The sequence below is a fragment of the Hippocampus zosterae genome, chromosome 2, assembly GCF_025434085.1.
Source record: "Hippocampus zosterae strain Florida chromosome 2, ASM2543408v3, whole genome shotgun sequence".
NCBI classification, from domain to species: domain Eukaryota; kingdom Metazoa; phylum Chordata; class Actinopteri; order Syngnathiformes; family Syngnathidae; genus Hippocampus; species Hippocampus zosterae.
In genome coordinates this window covers 6,490,357-6,509,438 of record NC_067452.1, presented here as the reverse complement: position 1 = coordinate 6,509,438, position 19,082 = coordinate 6,490,357, and the positions used below count along the sequence as shown (strand labels likewise).

General features: G+C 44.6%; 35 non-coding genes across 35 annotated transcripts; 1 reads left to right on the top strand and 34 right to left on the bottom strand.

Annotated features, from left to right (window-relative positions):
* Positions 1 to 63: 63 nt before the first annotated feature.
* On the bottom strand, positions 64 to 136 carry trnat-agu (transfer RNA threonine (anticodon AGU)). The gene has a single exon. It is a non-coding gene; the product is annotated as a tRNA-Thr (tRNA).
* A 271-nt stretch (positions 137 to 407) lies between these two features.
* On the bottom strand, positions 408 to 480 carry trnat-agu (transfer RNA threonine (anticodon AGU)). Its single transcript has one exon. It is a non-coding gene; the product is annotated as a tRNA-Thr (tRNA).
* Positions 481 to 688: 208 nt separating this feature from the next.
* On the bottom strand, positions 689 to 761 carry trnat-cgu (transfer RNA threonine (anticodon CGU)). Its single transcript has one exon. It is a non-coding gene; the product is annotated as a tRNA-Thr (tRNA).
* Positions 762 to 983: 222 nt separating this feature from the next.
* Positions 984 to 1,056, bottom strand: trnat-ugu (transfer RNA threonine (anticodon UGU)). Its single transcript has one exon. It is a non-coding gene; the product is annotated as a tRNA-Thr (tRNA).
* Positions 1,057 to 1,552: 496 nt separating this feature from the next.
* Positions 1,553 to 1,625, bottom strand: trnat-cgu (transfer RNA threonine (anticodon CGU)). The gene has a single exon. It is a non-coding gene; the product is annotated as a tRNA-Thr (tRNA).
* Positions 1,626 to 1,848: 223 nt separating this feature from the next.
* trnat-agu (transfer RNA threonine (anticodon AGU)) lies at positions 1,849 to 1,920 on the bottom strand. The gene has a single exon. It is a non-coding gene; the product is annotated as a tRNA-Thr (tRNA).
* A 213-nt stretch (positions 1,921 to 2,133) lies between these two features.
* trnat-cgu (transfer RNA threonine (anticodon CGU)) lies at positions 2,134 to 2,206 on the bottom strand. The gene has a single exon. It is a non-coding gene; the product is annotated as a tRNA-Thr (tRNA).
* An 853-nt stretch (positions 2,207 to 3,059) lies between these two features.
* Positions 3,060 to 3,132, bottom strand: trnat-ugu (transfer RNA threonine (anticodon UGU)). The gene has a single exon. It is a non-coding gene; the product is annotated as a tRNA-Thr (tRNA).
* A 218-nt stretch (positions 3,133 to 3,350) lies between these two features.
* On the bottom strand, positions 3,351 to 3,423 carry trnat-ugu (transfer RNA threonine (anticodon UGU)). Its single transcript has one exon. It is a non-coding gene; the product is annotated as a tRNA-Thr (tRNA).
* Positions 3,424 to 3,648: 225 nt separating this feature from the next.
* Positions 3,649 to 3,720, bottom strand: trnat-agu (transfer RNA threonine (anticodon AGU)). Its single transcript has one exon. It is a non-coding gene; the product is annotated as a tRNA-Thr (tRNA).
* A 223-nt stretch (positions 3,721 to 3,943) lies between these two features.
* trnat-agu (transfer RNA threonine (anticodon AGU)) lies at positions 3,944 to 4,015 on the bottom strand. Its single transcript has one exon. It is a non-coding gene; the product is annotated as a tRNA-Thr (tRNA).
* A 213-nt stretch (positions 4,016 to 4,228) lies between these two features.
* Positions 4,229 to 4,301, bottom strand: trnat-cgu (transfer RNA threonine (anticodon CGU)). The gene has a single exon. It is a non-coding gene; the product is annotated as a tRNA-Thr (tRNA).
* Positions 4,302 to 4,524: 223 nt separating this feature from the next.
* Positions 4,525 to 4,597, bottom strand: trnat-agu (transfer RNA threonine (anticodon AGU)). Its single transcript has one exon. It is a non-coding gene; the product is annotated as a tRNA-Thr (tRNA).
* A 225-nt stretch (positions 4,598 to 4,822) lies between these two features.
* Positions 4,823 to 4,895, bottom strand: trnat-agu (transfer RNA threonine (anticodon AGU)). The gene has a single exon. It is a non-coding gene; the product is annotated as a tRNA-Thr (tRNA).
* Positions 4,896 to 5,166: 271 nt separating this feature from the next.
* On the bottom strand, positions 5,167 to 5,239 carry trnat-agu (transfer RNA threonine (anticodon AGU)). The gene has a single exon. It is a non-coding gene; the product is annotated as a tRNA-Thr (tRNA).
* A 208-nt stretch (positions 5,240 to 5,447) lies between these two features.
* trnat-cgu (transfer RNA threonine (anticodon CGU)) lies at positions 5,448 to 5,520 on the bottom strand. Its single transcript has one exon. It is a non-coding gene; the product is annotated as a tRNA-Thr (tRNA).
* Positions 5,521 to 5,743: 223 nt separating this feature from the next.
* trnat-agu (transfer RNA threonine (anticodon AGU)) lies at positions 5,744 to 5,816 on the bottom strand. The gene has a single exon. It is a non-coding gene; the product is annotated as a tRNA-Thr (tRNA).
* A 225-nt stretch (positions 5,817 to 6,041) lies between these two features.
* trnat-agu (transfer RNA threonine (anticodon AGU)) lies at positions 6,042 to 6,114 on the bottom strand. The gene has a single exon. It is a non-coding gene; the product is annotated as a tRNA-Thr (tRNA).
* Positions 6,115 to 6,385: 271 nt separating this feature from the next.
* On the bottom strand, positions 6,386 to 6,458 carry trnat-agu (transfer RNA threonine (anticodon AGU)). The gene has a single exon. It is a non-coding gene; the product is annotated as a tRNA-Thr (tRNA).
* A 208-nt stretch (positions 6,459 to 6,666) lies between these two features.
* trnat-cgu (transfer RNA threonine (anticodon CGU)) lies at positions 6,667 to 6,739 on the bottom strand. The gene has a single exon. It is a non-coding gene; the product is annotated as a tRNA-Thr (tRNA).
* A 222-nt stretch (positions 6,740 to 6,961) lies between these two features.
* Positions 6,962 to 7,034, bottom strand: trnat-ugu (transfer RNA threonine (anticodon UGU)). Its single transcript has one exon. It is a non-coding gene; the product is annotated as a tRNA-Thr (tRNA).
* A 496-nt stretch (positions 7,035 to 7,530) lies between these two features.
* Positions 7,531 to 7,603, bottom strand: trnat-cgu (transfer RNA threonine (anticodon CGU)). The gene has a single exon. It is a non-coding gene; the product is annotated as a tRNA-Thr (tRNA).
* Positions 7,604 to 7,826: 223 nt separating this feature from the next.
* On the bottom strand, positions 7,827 to 7,898 carry trnat-agu (transfer RNA threonine (anticodon AGU)). The gene has a single exon. It is a non-coding gene; the product is annotated as a tRNA-Thr (tRNA).
* A 213-nt stretch (positions 7,899 to 8,111) lies between these two features.
* trnam-cau (transfer RNA methionine (anticodon CAU)) lies at positions 8,112 to 8,184 on the bottom strand. Its single transcript has one exon. It is a non-coding gene; the product is annotated as a tRNA-Met (tRNA).
* Positions 8,185 to 8,407: 223 nt separating this feature from the next.
* On the bottom strand, positions 8,408 to 8,480 carry trnat-agu (transfer RNA threonine (anticodon AGU)). The gene has a single exon. It is a non-coding gene; the product is annotated as a tRNA-Thr (tRNA).
* Positions 8,481 to 8,705: 225 nt separating this feature from the next.
* Positions 8,706 to 8,778, bottom strand: trnat-agu (transfer RNA threonine (anticodon AGU)). The gene has a single exon. It is a non-coding gene; the product is annotated as a tRNA-Thr (tRNA).
* A 271-nt stretch (positions 8,779 to 9,049) lies between these two features.
* trnat-agu (transfer RNA threonine (anticodon AGU)) lies at positions 9,050 to 9,122 on the bottom strand. The gene has a single exon. It is a non-coding gene; the product is annotated as a tRNA-Thr (tRNA).
* A 223-nt stretch (positions 9,123 to 9,345) lies between these two features.
* trnat-agu (transfer RNA threonine (anticodon AGU)) lies at positions 9,346 to 9,418 on the bottom strand. The gene has a single exon. It is a non-coding gene; the product is annotated as a tRNA-Thr (tRNA).
* Positions 9,419 to 9,689: 271 nt separating this feature from the next.
* trnat-agu (transfer RNA threonine (anticodon AGU)) lies at positions 9,690 to 9,762 on the bottom strand. Its single transcript has one exon. It is a non-coding gene; the product is annotated as a tRNA-Thr (tRNA).
* Positions 9,763 to 9,970: 208 nt separating this feature from the next.
* On the bottom strand, positions 9,971 to 10,043 carry trnat-cgu (transfer RNA threonine (anticodon CGU)). Its single transcript has one exon. It is a non-coding gene; the product is annotated as a tRNA-Thr (tRNA).
* A 213-nt stretch (positions 10,044 to 10,256) lies between these two features.
* trnat-agu (transfer RNA threonine (anticodon AGU)) lies at positions 10,257 to 10,329 on the bottom strand. Its single transcript has one exon. It is a non-coding gene; the product is annotated as a tRNA-Thr (tRNA).
* Positions 10,330 to 10,546: 217 nt separating this feature from the next.
* Positions 10,547 to 10,619, bottom strand: trnat-agu (transfer RNA threonine (anticodon AGU)). Its single transcript has one exon. It is a non-coding gene; the product is annotated as a tRNA-Thr (tRNA).
* Positions 10,620 to 10,846: 227 nt separating this feature from the next.
* trnat-cgu (transfer RNA threonine (anticodon CGU)) lies at positions 10,847 to 10,919 on the bottom strand. The gene has a single exon. It is a non-coding gene; the product is annotated as a tRNA-Thr (tRNA).
* A 1,257-nt stretch (positions 10,920 to 12,176) lies between these two features.
* On the bottom strand, positions 12,177 to 12,249 carry trnat-ugu (transfer RNA threonine (anticodon UGU)). The gene has a single exon. It is a non-coding gene; the product is annotated as a tRNA-Thr (tRNA).
* Positions 12,250 to 15,658: 3,409 nt separating this feature from the next.
* On the top strand, positions 15,659 to 15,731 carry trnat-agu (transfer RNA threonine (anticodon AGU)). The gene has a single exon. It is a non-coding gene; the product is annotated as a tRNA-Thr (tRNA).
* The last annotated feature ends 3,351 nt before the right edge of the window (positions 15,732 to 19,082 follow it).

Here is a 19,082-nt window from a genome sequence, read left to right as displayed (position 1 = left end):
ACCATCAAGTACAAAGACTTGCTTGACACACTTCTTAGGAATTCAGTAACACACGATGAGATGAGGCCTCAGTGAGAATTGAACTCACGACCCCTGGTTTACTAGACCAGTGCTCTAACCACTGAGCTATGAAGCCTTGCATGCTAGCTTGCCGTTAGCATTTTTGTTCAAATGCTACAAAAATCCTAGCCTCAAAAATAGTCGAGTCCTCAGCAGATTTGTCTGGGAGAAGCCAAGTCAGTTGCTTGACTTGCCTTCGAAAAATGAAGAAAAGTAACACTACCCACATTTGAACATCACTGTCAAGTACATAGACTTGTTTGGCACACTTGTTAGGAATTCAGTAACATGTGTCAAGTACATAGACTTGCTTGGCACACTTGTTACGAATTCAGTAACATGTAATGAGGCCTCAGTGAGAATTGAACTCACGACCCCTGGTTTACTAGACCAGTGCTCTAGCCACTGAGCTATGAGGCCTTGCATGCCAGCTTGCCGTTAGCATTTTTGTTCAAATGCTACCAAAATCCTAGCCTCAAAATGTCAAATCCTCAGCAGATTTGTCTGGGATAAGACAAGTCAGTTGCTTGAATTAGAAAAATAACATCCTCCACATTTGAACATCGCTGTCAAGTACATAAACTTGTGCGACACATGTCACTGGAACTCAGTTATACGCGATGAGATGAGGCCTCAGTGAGAATTGAACTCACGACCCCTGGTTTACGAGACCAGTGCTCTAACCACTGAGCTACGAGGCCTTGCATGCTATGGCTGTTAGCATTTTTGTTCACATGCTACCAAAATCTTAGCCTCAAAAATAGTCTAGGCCTGAGCAGATTATCTGTGATAAGCCAAGTCCGTTGCTTGACTTGCAGTAGAAAAATGAACAAAGGTAACACCTTCCACACTTAAACACCACCATCAAGTACATAGACTTGCTTGACACACGTCACTGGAACTCAGTTATACGCGATGAGATGAGGCCTCAGTGAGAATTGAACTCACGACCCCTGGTTTACAAGACCAGTGCTCTAACCACTGAGCTATGAGGCCTTGCATACTAGCTGGCCGATAGAATTTTGGTTCACATGTTACCAAAATCCTAGCCTCAAAAAAAGGCGAATCCTCAGCAGATTTGTCTGGGATAAGCCAAGTCAGTTGCTAGACTTGCCTTCGAAAAATAACGCCCTCCACATTTGAACATCGCTGTCAAGTACATAGACTTGCTTGGCACACTTATTAGGAATTCAGTAACATGTAATGTGGCCTCCGTGAGAACTGAACTGACGAACCCTGGTTTACTAGACCAGTGCTCTAACCACTGAGCTATGAGGCCTTGCATGCTACCTTGCCGTTAGCATTTTTGTTCAAATGCTACCAAAATCCTAGCCTCAAAAAGTCAAATTTTCAGCAGATTTCTCTGGGATAAGCCAAGTCAGTTGCTTGACTTGCCTTCGAAAAATAACATCCTCCACATTTGAACATCGCTGTCAAGTACATAAACTTGCTCAACACTCGTCACTGGAACTCAGTTACACGCGATGAGATGAGGCCTCGGTGAGAATTGAACTCACGACCCCTGGTTTACGAGACCAGTGCTCTAACCATTGAGCTACGAGGCCTTGCATGCTATGACTGTTAGCATTTTTGTTCACATGCTACCAAAATCCTAGCCTCAAAAATGGTCTAGGCCTGAGCAGATTTATCTGTGATAAACCAAGTCCGTTGCTTGACTTGCAGTCGAAAAATGAAGAAAAGTAATGCATTCCACATTTGAACGCCACCATCACGTACAAAGACTTGCTTGACGCATTTGTTAGAAATTCAGTAACACGCGATAGATGAGGACTTCATGAGAATTGAACTCACAACCCCTGGTTTACTAGACCAGTGCTCTAACCACTGAGCTATGAGGCCTTGCATGCTAGCTTGCCGTTAGCATTTTTGTTCAAATGCTACCAAAATCCTAGCCTCAAAAAGTCAAATTCTCAGCAGATTTGTCTGGGATAAGCCAAGTCAGTTGCTTGACTTGCCTTCGAAAAATAACGTCCTCCACATTCTAACATCGCTGTCAAGTACATAAACTTGCTCAACACACGTCACTGGAACTCAGTTATACGCGATGAGATGAGGCCTCAGTGAGAATTGAACTCACGACCCCTGGTTTACGAGACCAGTGCTCTAACCACTGAGCTACGAGGCCTTGCATGCTATGGCTGTTAGCATTTTGGTGCACATGCGACCAAAATCCTAACTTCAAAACTAGTCTGGTCCTGAGCAGATTTCTCTGGGATAAGCCAAGTCCGTTGCTTGACTTGCAGTCGAAAAATGAAGAAAAGTAACACATTCCACATTTGAACGCCACCATCAAGTACAAAGACTTGCTTGACGCATTTGTTAGAAATTCAGTAACACGCGATAGATGAGGACTTCATGAGAATTGAACTCACGACCCTTGGTTTACTAGACCAGTGCTCTAACCACTGATCTATGAGGCCTTGCATGCTAGCTTGCCGTTAGCATTTTTGTTCAAATGCTACAAAAATCCTAGCCTCAAAAATAGTCGAGTCCTCAGCAGATTTGTCTGGGAGAAGCCAAGACAGTTGCTTGACTTGCCTTCGAAAAATGAAGAAAAGTAACGCTCCCCACATTTGAACATCACTGTCAAGTACATAGACTTGTTTGGCACACTTGTTAGGAATTCAGTAACATGTGTCAAGTACATAGACTTGCTTGGCACACTTGTTACGAATTCAGTAACATGTAATGAGGCCTCAGTGAGAATTGAACTCACGACCCCTGGTTTACAAGACCAGTCCTATAAACACTGAGCTATAGGCCTTGCATGCTATCTGGCTGTTAGCATTTTGGTTCAAATGCTACCAAAATTCTAGCCTCAAAAATAGTCAAATCCTCAGCAGATTTGTCTAGGATATGGCAAGTCAGTTGCTTGACATGCCTTCGAAAAATGAAGTCCTCCACATTTGAACATCGCTGTCAAGTACATAAACTTGCTTGACACATGTCACTGGAACTCAGTTATACGCGATGAGATGAGGCGTCGGTGAGAATTGAACTCACGACCCCTGGTTTACAAGACCAGTGCTCTAACTACTGAGCTACGAGGCCTTGCATGCTACGGCTGTTAGCATTTTTGTTCACATGCTTCCAAAATCCTAGCCTCAAAACCAGTCTAGTCCTCAGCAGATTTGCCTGAGAAAAGCCAAGTCCATTGCTTGACTTGCAGTCGAAAAATGAAGAATAGTGATGTTCTCCACATTTGAAGGATACTGACAAGCACACAGACTTGCTTGACACACATATTAGGAATTCAGTAAGATGTAATGAGGCCTCAGTGAGAATTGAACTCACGACCCCTGGTTTACAAGACCAGTGCTCTAACCACTGAGCTATGAGGCCTTGCATACTAGCTGGCCGATTGAATTTTGGTTCACATGTTACCAAAATCCTAGCCTCAAAAAAAGGCGAATCCTCAGCAGATTTGTCTGGGATAAGCCAAGTCAGTTGCTAGACTTGCCTTCGAAAAATGAAGAAAAGTAACGCATTCCACATTTGAACGCCACCATCAAGTACAAAGACTTGCTTGACGCATTTGTTAGAAATTCAGTAACACGCGATAGATGAGGACTTCATGAGAATTGAACTCACAACCCCTGGTTTACTAGACCAGTGCTCTAACCACTGAGCTATGAGGCCTTGCATGCTAGCTTGCCGTTAGCATTTTTGTTCAAATGCTACCAAAATCCTAGCCTCAAAAAGTCAAATTCTCAGCAGATTTGTCTGGGATAAGCCAAGTCAGTTGCTTGACTTGCAGTCGAAAAATGAAGAAAAGTAACGCATTCCACATTTGAACGCCACCATCAAGTACAAAGACTTGCTTGATGCATTTGTTAGAAATTCAGTAACACGCGATAGATGAGGACTTCATGAGAATTGAACTCACAACCCCTGGTTTACTAGACCAGTGCTCTAACCACTGAGCTATGAGGCCTTGCATGCTAGCTTGCCGTTAGCATTTTTGTTCAAATGCTACCAAAATCCTAGCCTCAAAAAGTCAAATTCTCAGCAGATTTGTCTGGGATAAGCCAAGTCAGTTGCTTGACTTGCCTTCGAAAAATGACGTCCTCCACATTTGAACATCGCTGTCAAGTACATAAACTTGCTCAACACACGTCACTGGAACTCAGTTATACGCGATGAGATGAGGCCTCAGTGACAATTGAACTCACTACCCCTGGTTTACGAGACCAGTGCTCTAACCACTGAGCTACGAGGCCTTGCATGCTATGGCTGTTAGCATTTTGGTGCACATGCGACCAAAATCCTAACTTCAAAACTAGTCTGGTCCTGAGCAGATTTCTCTGGGATAAGCCAAGTCCGTTGCTTGACTTGCAGTCGAAAAATGAATAAAAGTAACGCCTTTCACACTTGAACATCACCATCAAGTACATAGACTTGCTTGACACACTTCTTAGGAATTCAGTAACACACGATGAGACGAGGCCTCAGTGAGAATTGAACTCGCGACCCCTGGTTTACTAGACCAGTGCTCTAACCACTGAGCTATGAGGCCTTGCATGCTAGCTTGCCGTTAGCATTTTTTTTCAAATGATACAAAAATCCTAGCCTCAAAAATAGTCGAGTCCTCAGCAGATTTGTCTGGGATAAGCCAAGTCCGTTGCTTGACTTGCAGTTGAAAAATGAAGAGAAGTAACGCCTTCCACATTTGAGCATCACCATCAAGTACATAGACCTGCTTGACACACTTCTTAGGAATTCAGTAACACACGATGAGATGAGGCCTCAGTGAGAATTGAACTCACGACCCCTGGTTTACTAGACCAGTGCTCTAACCACTGAGCTATGAAGCCTTGCATGCTAGCTTGCCGTTAGCATTTTTGTTCAAATGCTACAAAAATCCTAGCCTCAAAAATAGTCGAGTCCTCAGCAGATTTGTCTGGGAGAAGCCAAGTCAGTTGCTTGACTTGCCTTCGAAAAATGAAGAAAAGTAACGCTACCCACATTTGAACATCACTGTCAAGTACATAGACTTGTTTGGCACACTTGTTAGGAATTCAGTAACATGTGTCAAGTACATAGACTTGCTTGGCGCACTTGTTACGAATTCAGTAACATGTAATGAGGCCTCAGTGAGAATTGAACTCACGACCCCTGGTTTACTAGACCAGTGCTCTACCAACTGAGCTATGAGGCCTTGCATGCCAGCTTGCCGTTAGCATTTTTGTTCAAATGCTACCAAAATCCTAGCCACAAAATGTCAAATCCTCAGCAGATTTGTCTGGGATAAGCCAAGTCAGTTGCTTGACTTAGAAAAATAACATCCTCCACATTTGAACATCGCTGTCAAGTACATAAACTTGTGCGACACATGTCACTGGAACTCAGTTATACGCGATGAGATGAGGCCTCAGTGAGAATTGAACTCACGACCCCTGGTTTACGAGACCAGTGCTCTAACCACTGAGCTAGGAGGCCTTGCATGCTATGGCTGTTAGCATTTTTGTTCACATGCTACCAAAATCCTAGCCTCAAAAATAGTTTAGGCCTGAGCAGATTTCTCTGGGGTAAGCCAAGTCCGTTGCTTGACTTGCAGTCGAAAAATGAAGAAAAGTAACGCCTTTCACATTTGAACATCACCATCAAGTACATAGACTTGCTTGACACACTTCTTAGGAATTCAGTAACACACGATGAGATGAGGCCTCAGTGAGAATTGAACTCACGACCCCTGGTTTACTAGACCAGTGCTCTAACCACTGAGCTATGAGGCCTTGCATGCTAGCTTGCCGTTAGCATTTTTTTTCAAATGATACAAAAATCCTAGCCTCAAAAATAGTCGAGTCCTCAGCAGATTTGTCTGGGATAAGCCAAGTCCGTTGCTTGACTTGCAGTTTAAAAATGAAGAGAAGTAACGCCTTCCACATTTGAGCATCACCATCAAGTACAAAGACTTGCTTGACACACTTCTTAGGAATTCAGTAACACACGATGAGATGAGGCCTCAGTGAGAATTGAACTCACGACCCCTGGTTTACTAGACCAGTGCTCTAACCACTGAGCTATGAAGCCTTGCATGCTAGCTTGCCGTTAGCATTTTTGTTCAAATGCTACAAAAATCCTAGCCTCAAAAATAGTCGAGTCCTCAGCAGATTTGTCTGGGAGAAGCCAAGTCAGTTGCTTGACTTGCCTTCGAAAAATGAAGAAAAGTAACACTACCCACATTTGAACATCACTGTCAAGTACATAGACTTGTTTGGCACACTTGTTAGGAATTCAGTAACATGTGTCAAGTACATAGACTTGCTTGGCACACTTGTTACGAATTCAGTAACATGTAATGAGGCCTCAGTGAGAATTGAACTCACGACCCCTGGTTTACTAGACCAGTGCTCTAGCCACTGAGCTATGAGGCCTTGCATGCCAGCTTGCCGTTAGCATTTTTGTTCAAATGCTACCAAAATCCTAGCCTCAAAATGTCAAATCCTCAGCAGATTTGTCTGGGATAAGACAAGTCAGTTGCTTGAATTAGAAAAATAACATCCTCCACATTTGAACATCGCTGTCAAGTACATAAACTTGTGCGACACATGTCACTGGAACTCAGTTATACGCGATGAGATGAGGCCTCAGTGAGAATTGAACTCACGACCCCTGGTTTACGAGACCAGTGCTCTAACCACTGAGCTACGAGGCCTTGCATGCTATGGCTGTTAGCATTTTTGTTCACATGCTACCAAAATCTTAGCCTCAAAAATAGTCTAGGCCTGAGCAGATTATCTGTGATAAGCCAAGTCCGTTGCTTGACTTGCAGTAGAAAAATGAACAAAGGTAACACCTTCCACACTTAAACACCACCATAAAGTACATAGACTTGCTTGACACACGTCACTGGAACTCAGTTATACGCGATGAGATGAGGCCTCAGTGAGAATTGAACTCACGACCCCTGGTTTACAAGACCAGTGCTCTAACCACTGAGCTATGAGGCCTTGCATACTAGCTGGCCGATAGAATTTTGGTTCACATGTTACCAAAATCCTAGCCTCAAAAAAAGGCGAATCCTCAGCAGATTTGTCTGGGATAAGCCAAGTCAGTTGCTAGACTTGCCTTCGAAAAATAACGCCCTCCACATTTGAACATCGCTGTCAAGTACATAGACTTGCTTGGCACACTTATTAGGAATTCAGTAACATGTAATGTGGCCTCCGTGAGAACTGAACTGACGAACCCTGGTTTACTAGACCAGTGCTCTAACCACTGAGCTATGAGGCCTTGCATGCTACCTTGCCGTTAGCATTTTTGTTCAAATGCTACCAAAATCCTAGCCTCAAAAAGTCAAATTTTCAGCAGATTTCTCTGGGATAAGCCAAGTCAGTTGCTTGACTTGCCTTCGAAAAATAACATCCTCCACATTTGAACATCGCTGTCAAGTACATAAACTTGCTCAACACTCGTCACTGGAACTCAGTTACACGCGATGAGATGAGGCCTCGGTGAGAATTGAACTCACGACCCCTGGTTTACGAGACCAGTGCTCTAACCATTGAGCTACGAGGCCTTGCATGCTATGACTGTTAGCATTTTTGTTCACATGCTACCAAAATCCTAGCCTCAAAAATGGTCTAGGCCTGAGCAGATTTATCTGTGATAAACCAAGTCCGTTGCTTGACTTGCAGTCGAAAAATGAAGAAAAGTAATGCATTCCACATTTGAACGCCACCATCACGTACAAAGACTTGCTTGACGCATTTGTTAGAAATTCAGTAACACGCGATAGATGAGGACTTCATGAGAATTGAACTCACAACCCCTGGTTTACTAGACCAGTGCTCTAACCACTGAGCTATGAGGCCTTGCATGCTAGCTTGCCGTTAGCATTTTTGTTCAAATGCTACCAAAATCCTAGCCTCAAAAAGTCAAATTCTCAGCAGATTTGTCTGGGATAAGCCAAGTCAGTTGCTTGACTTGCCTTCGAAAAATAACGTCCTCCACATTCTAACATCGCTGTCAAGTACATAAACTTGCTCAACACACGTCACTGGAACTCAGTTATACGCGATGAGATGAGGCCTCAGTGAGAATTGAACTCACGACCCCTGGTTTATGAGACCAGTGCTCTAACCACTGAGCTACGAGGCCTTGCATGCTATGGCTGTTAGCATTTTTGTTCACATGCTACCAAAATCCTAGCCTCAAAACTAGTCTAGTCCTGAGCAGATTTCTCTGGGATAAGCCAAGTCCGTTGCTTGACTTGCAGTCGAAAAATGAAGAAAAGTAACGCCTTTCACATTTGAACATCACCATCAAGTACATAGACTTGCTTGACACACTTCTTAGGAATTCAGTAACACACGATGAGATGAGGCCTCAGTGAGAATTGAACTCACAACCCCTGGTTTACTAGACCAGTGCTCTAACCACTGAGCTATGAGGCCTTGCATGCTAGCTTGCCGGTAGCATTTTTTTTCAAATGATACAAAAATCCTAGCCTCAAAAATAGTCGAGTCCTCAGCAGATTTGTCTGGGATAAGCCAAGTCCGTTGCTTGACTTGCAGTTGAAAAATGAAGAGAAGTAACGCCTTCCACATTTGAGCATCACCATCAAGTACATAGACTTGCTTGACACACTTCTTAAGAATTCAGTAACACACGATGAGATGAGGCCTCAGTGAGAATTGAACTCACGACCCCTGGTTTACTAGACCAGTGCTCTAACCACTGAGCTATGAAGCCTTGCATGCTAGCTTGTCGTTAGCATTTTTGTTCAAATGCTACAAAAATCCTAGCCTCAAAAATAGTCGAGTCCTCAGCAGATTTGTCTGGGAGAATCCAAGTCAGTTGCTTGACTTGCCTTCGAAAAATGAAGAAAATTAACGCTACCCACATTTGAACATCATTGTCAAGTACATAGACTTGTTTGGCACACTTGTTAGGAATTCAGTAACATGTGTCAAGTACATAGACTTGCTTGGCACACTTGTTACGAATTCAGTAACATGTAATGAGGCCTCAGTGAGAATTGAACTCACGACCCCTGGTTTACTAGACCAGTGCTCTACCCACTGAGCTATGAGGCCTTGCAAGCCAGCTTGCCGTTAGCATTTTTGTTCAAATGCTACCAAAATCCTAGCCTCAAAATGTCAAATCCTCAGCAGATTTGTCTGGGATAAGCCAAGTCAGTTGCTTGACTTGCAGTCGAAAAATGAAGAAAAGTAACGCCTTTCACATTTGAACATCACCATCAAGTACATAGACTTGCTTGACACACTTCTTAGGAATTCAGTAACACACGATGAGATGAGGCCTCAGTGAGAATTGAACTCACGACCCCTGGTTTACTAGACCAGTGCTCTAACCACTGAGCTATGAGGCCTTGCATGCTAGCTTGCCGGTAGCATTTTTTTTCAAATGATACAAAAATCCTAGCCTCAAAAATAGTCGAGTCCTCAGCAGATTTGTCTGGGATAAGCCAAGTCCGTTGCTTGACTTGCAGTTGAAAAATGAAGAGAAGTAACGCTACCCACATTTGAACATCACTGTCAAGTACATAGACTTGTTTGGCACACTTGTTAGGAATTCAGTAACATGTGTCAAGTACATAGACTTGCTTGGCACACTTGTTACGAATTCAGTAACATGTAATGAGGCCTCAGTGAGAATTGAACTCACGACCCCTGGTTTACTAGACCAGTGCTCTACCCACTGAGCTATGAGGCCTTGCAAGCCAGCTTGCCGTTAGCATTTTTGTTCAAATGCTACCAAAATCCTAGCCTCAAAATGTCAAATCCTCAGCAGATTTGTCTGGGATAAGCCAAGTCAGTTGCTTGACTTCGAAAAATAACATCCTCCACATTTGAACATCGCTGTCAAGTACATAAACTTGTGCGACACATGTCACTGGAACTCAGTTATACGCGATGAGATGAGGCCTCAGTGAGAATTGAACTCACGACCCCTGGTTTACGAGACCAGTGCTCTAACCACTGAGCTACGAGGCCTTGCATGCTATGGGTGTTAGCATTTTTGTTCACATGCTACCAAAATCTTAGCCTCAAAAATAGTCTAGGCCTGAGCAGATTTATCTGTGATAAGCCAAGTCCGTTGCTTGACTTGCAGTAGAAAAATAACACCTTCCACATTTAAACACCACCATCAAGTACATAGACTTGCTTGACACACATCACTGGAACTCAGTTATACGCGATGAGATGAGGCCTCAGTGAGAGTTGAACTCACGACCCCTGGTTTACTAGACCAGTGCTCTAACCACTGAGCTACGAGGCCTTGCATGCTATGGCTGTTAACATTTTTGTTGACATGCTACCAAAGTCCTAGCCTCAAAAATGGTCGAGTCCTCAGCAGATATTTCTGGCATAAGCCAAGTCAATTGCTTGATTGCCTTCGAAAAATGAAGAGAAGTAACGCTCCCCACATTTGAACATCGCTGTCAAGTACATAGACTTGCTTGGCACACTTGTTAGGAATTCAGTAACATGTAACAAGGCCTCAGTGAGAATTGAACTCGCGACTCCTGGTTTACTAGACCAGTTCTCTAACCACTGAGCTATGAGGCCTTGCGTGCTGGCTGGCCATTAGCATTTTTGTTCACAAGCTACTAAAATTAGAGCCTCAAAATCGTCTGGTCTCAGCAGACTTTTCCGGGAAAAGCCAAGTCCATTGCTGGACTTGCGGTCGAAAAATAAAGCGAAGTAATGTTTTTCACATTCAATCATCACTGTGAAATACATAGACTTGCTTGATACATAGACGTCACTGGAACTCAGTTATACACGATGAGATGAGGCCTCAGTGAGAATTGAACTCACAAACCCTGGTTTACGAGGCCAGTGCTCTAACCAGTGAGCTATGAGGCCTTTCGTGGGCTCCAGCTGTTAGCATTTTTGTGAACATTCTGCTAAAAACGGCCTCAAATTGGTCTAGTGATAGAGAAATCTATGAACAAAATTGTATCATGTTTAAAGTTTCAGTTAATTAGGGCATGTCTGGAAATACTCAGCGCAGAGGTGTCAGCCGTTTGGCCCTTTTCTTGAGTAATCACGTCAAAGCAAGGGGGGTGAACAGATGGAAAAAGGCTTGACTCAATCACAGAGTGGGAATAAATGAATTGGGAACAAAGAGTTAGTTGTTGATTACCAAAAGACGGTTTGGGAACAGCTGTCGCGCCCAGGTGGACATTTCTCATCAGCAAAGTCTGTGACTTGTGTATTCGGGCAAATCAGATCACTACCGAGGGGCTGGAATGGGGGGGGGGGGGGCGCGGTATACAAATCTCGGGGGCAGTGTTTTTCTTGTATTTTGCAATAAAAGTTTGAACTGGCGGAGAGGGAGCAGTGAGTGTGATCATCGGGGCAACATCCATCGTTCGCTCTAACTGGCTTGTGGCGGCCAAGCGTTCATAGCGACGTCGCTTTTTGATCCTTCGATGTCGGCTCTTCCTATCATTGTGAAGCAGAATTCACCAAGCGTTGGATTGTTCACCCACTAATAGGGAACGTGAGCTGGGTTTAGACCGTCGTGAGACAGGTTAGTTTTACCCTACTGATAATGTGTTGTCGCGATAGCAATCCTGCTCAGTACGAGAGGAACCGCAGGTTCAGACATTTGGTGTATGTGCTTGGCTGAGGAGCCAATGGTGCGAGGCTACCATCTGCGGGATTATGACTGAACGCCTCTAAGTCAGAATCCCGCCTAGACGTGCCGATACCGTAGCGCCGCCGCCCCCCGGTTGGTCAAGGTTAGCGGCTCCGGCCACGCGGAACGCCGTTCGACACTGGGCTGGGGTGCGCCCGGATGATGGGTGCCCCCTCTCCGGTTTATCACACCGCATGTCTGTGGAGAGCATGGTGCTAAATGACTTGCAAACGACCTGATTCTTCGTTGGAAGGGATCTCTTCCAACGATATTGAAGACAATTCTCCCTGTGTGCCGAGTCATTTCTTTAACTTTGTCCGAGGAAAACTCTGACATCGGGTCCTCAGCCAATTTGTACGGGAAAAGCCAAGTCCATTGCTTGACTTGCAGTAGAAATTGATGATCTCCACATTTTAGGGATAGTGACAGGTAAAGATATTCACTTGACACAAATGACAGGAACTTAGTTACACGTGATAAGGCCTCAGTGAAAATTGAACTCACGACTCCTGGTTTACAAGACCAGTGCTCTAACCACTGATCTATGAGGCCTTGCATGCTAGCTGGCAGTTAGCATATTTCAGAATCAGAATCAGAATCATCTGTACTGGCCAAGAATGTACAACACACAAGGAATTTGTCTCCGGTATAACACGCTGCACTAGTATCATCGTAAACAACAAAATCATTGAACCATTTTAGAGTAACCAGTAGTTTTGTAGCACCATTTTGTGGTGCAAGAAGAGTGACTACGTCAGTGACTGTTTAAGGAGTTAATGGCTAAAGGGAAGAAGCTGTTTAAGTGTCTACTGGATTTGGTGCGCATGGATCTGTAGCGTCTGCCTGAGGGGAGTGGCTGAAAAAGGTGGTGGGCAGGGTGCGGGGGATCCAGGAGGATTTTCCGTGCCCTTGTCTTCATTCTTGCAGTGTGCAAGTCCTCAAGAGTGGGTAGGGCGGTGCCAACGATTTTTTCCGCCGTCCTACCTGTCCGTTGAAGTCGGATTTTGTCCTTTTTTGTGGCGGCCCCAAACCAAACCGTGATGGAAGAACACAGGATTGATTCGATGACTGCCGTGTAGAACTGTCGTAGCACCTCCTGTGGCAGGCCATGCTTCCTCAGCAGCCTCAGGAAGTACATCCGCTGCCGGGCCCTTTTCAGGATGGAGATGGTGTTGACTTCCCACTTCATGTCCTGGGAGACTGTGATTCCCAGGAACTTGAAGGTCTCGACGGTTGAACACAGGGCAGTTGGATAGCGTGAGGGGCAACTGTGGAGAAAAATCTTTCCTGAAGTCCACGATCATCTCTACAGTCTTGAGCGTGTTCAGCCCGAGGTTGTGTCGGCTGCACCAGAGCTCCAGCTGCTCCCCTTGTTGTCGGTACGCAGACTCGTCGCCGTCTTTGATGAGACCGATGACCGTGGTGTCGTCTGTGAACTTTATGAGTTTGACAGCTGGACTTGTTGAGGTGCAATCGTTTGTGTCGAGGGAGAAGAGCAGTAGAGAGAGGACGCATCCCTGTGGGGCTCCAGTGCTAGTGGTGCATGTTGATGATGTTGTTGCTCCCAGTCTCACCTGTTGTGTCCGTCCCGTCAGGAAGCTGAGGATCCACTGGCAGATCGTAGGGGACACACCGAGGTGGAGTAGTTTGGGGGTGAGGAGTTCCGGGATGATGGTGTTGAACGCAGAGCTGAAATCCACAAACAGAATCCTTGCGTAGGTCCCTGTGCTGTCGAGGTGCTTGAGGATGTAGTGCAGACCTATGTTGACTGCGTCTTCCACAGACCTGTTTGCCCGGTAGGCAAACTGGAGAGGGTCCAGCAGGGGTCCAGTGACGTTCTTTAGGTGGTTCAGCACAAGGCGTTCAAAGGACTTCATGACCACAGACGTCAGGGCGACAGGCCTATTGTCGTTCAGTTCCGATGTTGTCGATTTCTTGGGAACTGGGATGATGGTAGACTGTTTGAAGCAGGATGGGACCTCACACAGCTCCAGGGATCTGTTGAAGATTTGTGTGAAGACCGGAGCCAGCTGATCAGCGCAGACTTTCAGGCAGGAGGGGGACACTTTGTCGAGCCCCGGAGCTTTCTTGATCTTTTGCTGCTTGAAGAGCCGTCTCACGTCCTGTTCGTGGATCTGTAGTGGAGAAAAAGAGGGTGGGGGGGGGGTAGGTAGAGTGGTTTCTGGTAGAGGTGGGTGTGTGTGGAAAATGGGGGTGTCCTTTTCAAATCGACAGAAAAACATGTTTAGTTCATTAGCAAGACCCTTATTGTTCACTGTTTGGGGGGATGGCCTTCTATAGTTAGTGATTGCTTTCAGGCCATTCCATACAGATGCAGAGTCGTTAGCAGAGAACTGGTTTTTCAGCCTCTCTGCATAGTTTCTCTTAGCGATGTTAATTTCCTTTGTCAATTGGTTTCGGACATGTTTGTACAGTGCCCGATCTCCACTTCTAAATGCGGCCTCTTTCTCTTTCCTGAGTTGCCTGAGTTTGGGAGTAAACCATGGCTTGTTATTGTTGAAGGAGCGGAAGGACTTCGTTGGTCCTCACAGAAACTGATGTATGATGTTACAGTGTCTGTGTATTCATCCTGTGTGTCCGTTGAAGTTTCAAAAACGCCCCAATCAGTGCAGTCTAAGCATTCTTGTAGAGCTAGCTTTGCTTCATCTGTCCATTTTTTCACAGTCTTAACAACCAGTTTAACACATTTGAGTTTCTGTCTGTATGTAGGTATTAAGTGTATTAAATTTTAGTCAGAAAGACCCAATGTTGCACGGACGATCGATCGGTATGAATTTTTGATTGTTGTCTACCAGTGGTCTCGTATGTTGCCTTCTCTGGTGAAACAGTCGATGTGCTGCTTATATCTGGGAAGTTCACGGTTGAGATGTGCTCTATTAAAATCGTCCAAAATGATCAGGGTTGACTCTGGGTATTTTAGATCGAGTTTGTTGACTTGTTCGGCTAGCGTTTATATCGCCGTGTTAGCGTTAGCTTGTGGCGCAATGTAAACACCGACTAGTAAAAAGGAGGTGAACTCACGTGGCGAGTAGAATGGCTTGCAGTTTAAAGACAGCGACTCCAGGTCCGGGCTGCAGTGTGCGTCGAGCTTCGTGACATCAGTGCACCATTCTTCGTTGATATAGAAGCAAATCCCACCACCTTTCGATTTCCCTGATAGCTCCGTGTCGCGGTCGGCTCGGAGAAGGCGGAAGTTGGGTGGAGGTAGCGCGCAATCCGGGGGGCGGTCACTGAGCCAGGTTACAGTGAAGCAGAGCGCAGCAGAACGTGCAAAGCTTTTGTTGGTCTTTGTGAGGGAAGAAGTTCATCCATCTTGTTTGGCAGAGATCGTAGATTAGCAAGATGGATCGATGGGAGCGGGGTTCGAAATCCACGCTGCCGGAGCTTGACTAGCACGCCGGCTTGCTTCCCCCTCCTCCAACGGTTTTTCCATGCTCCATACAGCGCAGCCGCTCCGCTCGCGATTAGCTCCGAAAAACCTTGTGGATTTTCGTGTGCTGGTGAAAAAAGTCCGAGCGTAGACCCGCCAATGCTAAGCAACTTTTTCCTTGTGTAAGCTGCTCAGGGTCGCCAAAAAACGAAAATGATAAAAACAGGGATAATACTAGGGAGCGTGTAAACGAGGCTGCCATACCTGTCGGCGCCTGACAAAAAAAAAATAAATCTGCTGACGACCCGGCTGGTTTTGAGGCTCTGAGGTAAGTTCAATTCTCACTGAGGCCTTATCTGAATTCCTGTCTGCGTCAAGCAGATGACAGGAACTGTGTACTTCTCAGTAAACTTCAAACTTGGAGAACATCACTTTCTATTCAACTTTCTACTGCAAGTCAAGCAATGGACTCGGCTTTTCCCGGACAAATCTGCTGAGGACCCGACTCATTTTGGAGCTCTGATTTTGGTAGCACGTGAACAAAAATGCTAACAGGCAGCTCGCATGCAAGGCCTCATATCTCAGTGGTTAGAGCACTGGTTTAGTAAACCAGTGTTTGTGAGTTCAGTTCTCACTGAGGCCTCATCACATGTACCTGATATTGTGTTCTCTATGTCAAGCAAATCTGTGTATTAGTCAGTATTCCTAAAATATGTACATCACTTTCTACTGCAAGTCAGGCAAAGGACTTGACTTTTCCCGGACAAATCTGCTGAGGTACCAAACATTTTGAGGCTGTGATTTTGGTAGCACGTGAACAAAAATGCTAACGGCCAGCTAGCATGCAAGTCCTCATATTCTCCCATTTTCCCCAATTTGGGACAAATAAAAGTTATCTTATCTTTTGTCTCAGTGGTTAGAGCACTGGTCTCGTAAACCAGCGCTCGTGAGTTCAGTTCTCACTTAGACCTCATCGCATGTAACAGAGTTGTGTCAAGCAAATCTGTCTACTTGTCATCATCATCTGAATGTGTGGGTTTGGGTGTTCCTACTGCAAAGCAAGCAACGGACTTGACTTTTCTTGGCAAAATCGCTCAACATAAAGATGAAAATTATTTGTTGAACTTTGTTGGACTTTTGTTCTTAAACCTTTTTTGTCAATTCTTTCCGAGTATTTAAAAACCCTAAAATGTATCAAGACAGGAATGTATGAAAGCATTTTTGACCCACTGCCACCTGTTATCATACATTGATACGTTTTTTTCCCTTTGTTTGTATTGAACATTTTAGAAAAAAAAAAAGTCAAATGCAATTCCCAAATTGGTCACGTGGTAACTGCAGCCAGTGAAGCTTTGAATGTCATCATTTTCAGCTCCTCCCCTAAATGAAGCAAGCCTCGATACAGGTGTTGTGGAAATGCCCCCTTCATTCCTTGATGCACGCTTCGAAACCTTGTCACGTCCCGTGATATCAAAACTTTTTTTTTTGGAGTGTACACCAGCCTCACCTCCCTTTACCCCTGCAAATGGGCCATTATCCATCCGATCAGTAAAACAGTTTTTTTATTGTTTTGTTATTTGTTCTTCTCTCTCTCTCTTTTAATCCATACCCCACCTACCCAGTCAGTTGGGTCTTCCTTTCACCTTACGTCTGTTGCCACACTGCTTGCTGATGTGGCCTTCTGTTGATTTCTTAATGTCAGATGGAGTAAAATCTGTGAAGTACAATGAGATTGCATCCGCTGTAAATTAGTGGTGGATAAATAAAGATGACCTGATAAATGCCTGCAAAAGAAGGGACGATTTACAAACTATTGCAGGTATTCGGGTGGTTTTCATTGTCCAAATGTAGTGTAAATGACGTCCAGTAGGTGGGAGCATTAGAGAATGAAGTAGCCATGCTTTTAGAAGACAAAGGGGCCTTATCTACAGAGGCTACACAAAAATATAATATACACACTTTTCCACACTCATGTTGAAATACTGTATATCAAGTAAAAAAACAAAACATTGTTTTCCACAGTTGGCAAACATGACAATATTTTTAAAAATCAAGCAATTTTATTAGATCATTTTCATTCGGTATTTTCAGGCTTGGGAAGTAACAAAATACATCCACCAAAGTTACGTATACAGGATACAAAAAATGTAATTTTATTTCGTTAGGGTTATAGAAAAACATATCATATTAACGGTCTATTTCTTAAAAACTATTATTTTTCAAGATGATACATTTTCAATGCAGACAAAGCAGGCTTGTTCATTTGCGCGTAACGAGAGCATACACTTCCTGTCACGTCACGTGCCCGCCAGCAGGTGGCGGGTTTTTTCCCTCCGCCATCTGCACACCTGTCTGTAATTTCGGGCTGATGATCCTCCTTTATTAAGAGGCTCCGGCAGTCCTCTCACTGCCGGAGAATTCCTTACCGTGCCATTGCTCTCTCGCGCTATTTTCTCGATTGATATTACTCGTTGCCTTTTTGCCTTACGGCCATTACTCTTGTTATTCGCGTTGCATCTAAATTGTATTGCTCTAGATTACCGATTTCTGTACTTCCTCGCTCTTTGTTTTTCCGCGAGCGTTTTCGGTTGTTTTCCTTATTTCCTGGTCCTTATTTGACCAGCGTTTTTTGTTACCGTTTTCCCTGTCGGGCTCTTTCTGTTCGTTATTAAAACCTTTTGTGTTCCATACAAGATCTTTTCGTGTCTGCTTTACCTGGGATCCACCTCGTTATTTTGTTGTGCACGAGGCGATCTCTCATCGCCTCGGGCGCAACGTGACACTTCCTTTATACGTCTAGCTCAAAGTTTACAGTCAAGAGGCGGGAGGGAGGCTTTGTCGTGTCCATACGCGCCATGTTTAAAAGCAACATGGAGTGAAAGGAGGAGTGAAAGGAGTAAGTGATGACCACTGGTCACTATTTGGCACGATGGCATTGAAGGACTGAGTGATTTTAAACATCTACAACAGCGGTGAGCAAACTACGCCCCGTGGGCCGAACCCGGCCCGTTGGTCTTTTTAATCCAGCCCGCCGAAGGTTGGTAGACAATTAAGGTTCGATGTAAAGTCATTTCAATTGGACTTGTAATGACGGGCATTGCAACGCCAGGTGGCGCAGTTGGATCATCATTGGATCCAAAACAGCGACATGCAAGTGACTCTTTATTGCAGTCAGCATTACTGGAATTGGGTAAATTTTTATGTCCATGTTCTGTAGATCATGGCATCCAAACGAAGAAGCCATTAATGGCCGCGGAAGAGAAAGTGAAGTGTATCTGATTAAACGAAGCGGGTTACAAAGTACAAAACATTCAGGAGACGCTTGGAGTCTGAGAGACTCAAATCTACAAGACTTTGAAAAACGAGGAAGCGATTCTTGCTCAGCCCGATTCTGGCTATTTCCATGCTCACAGTGAATTGCTTGCGGCTCAACAGACAGTCAAGTAAATGAACGTTTCTGGAATGGTTTGACTGTTATCTTGCTAAAATCTTTACGCAAACTGGACCGCTAATAAGAGGAGTAGCGAGTTCCATAGCGCTATGGGCTTCCAAGCGTCCCGTGGCTGGCTTCAAAAGTTCATTGCACGACATCAGCTGACCAATGTTGTCTTGTGTGGTGATTGAGGGGAGGTCAAATTAGAGACAGTGAGTGAGTGGAAAGAAAAGCTTCTAGGTCCCTTACTTGTCTCATTTTGTAGCAAATAGTCCTCACTTTGTTATATTTTGTCATATACCTGTCCTGTATGCTGCAGTTTTTGGGCAATATATTGTTGCACTTTGTTGCTTGTGTTGTCACACATGTTAACATACTTGGACGTTCGTACAGGACATATACCGTAGTTGTTTCACTGTTCTCATAAAAAAAAAGTATGGTAATACTTTAATGCTGTTGTTCTGTTGATGTTTGGTATGGACTGTCAACATATACAGTTTTTTTTAATCTGTACTGTATCTTGTGCAGGGCGGCCCGGTAGCCAGTGGTTAGCACGTCGGC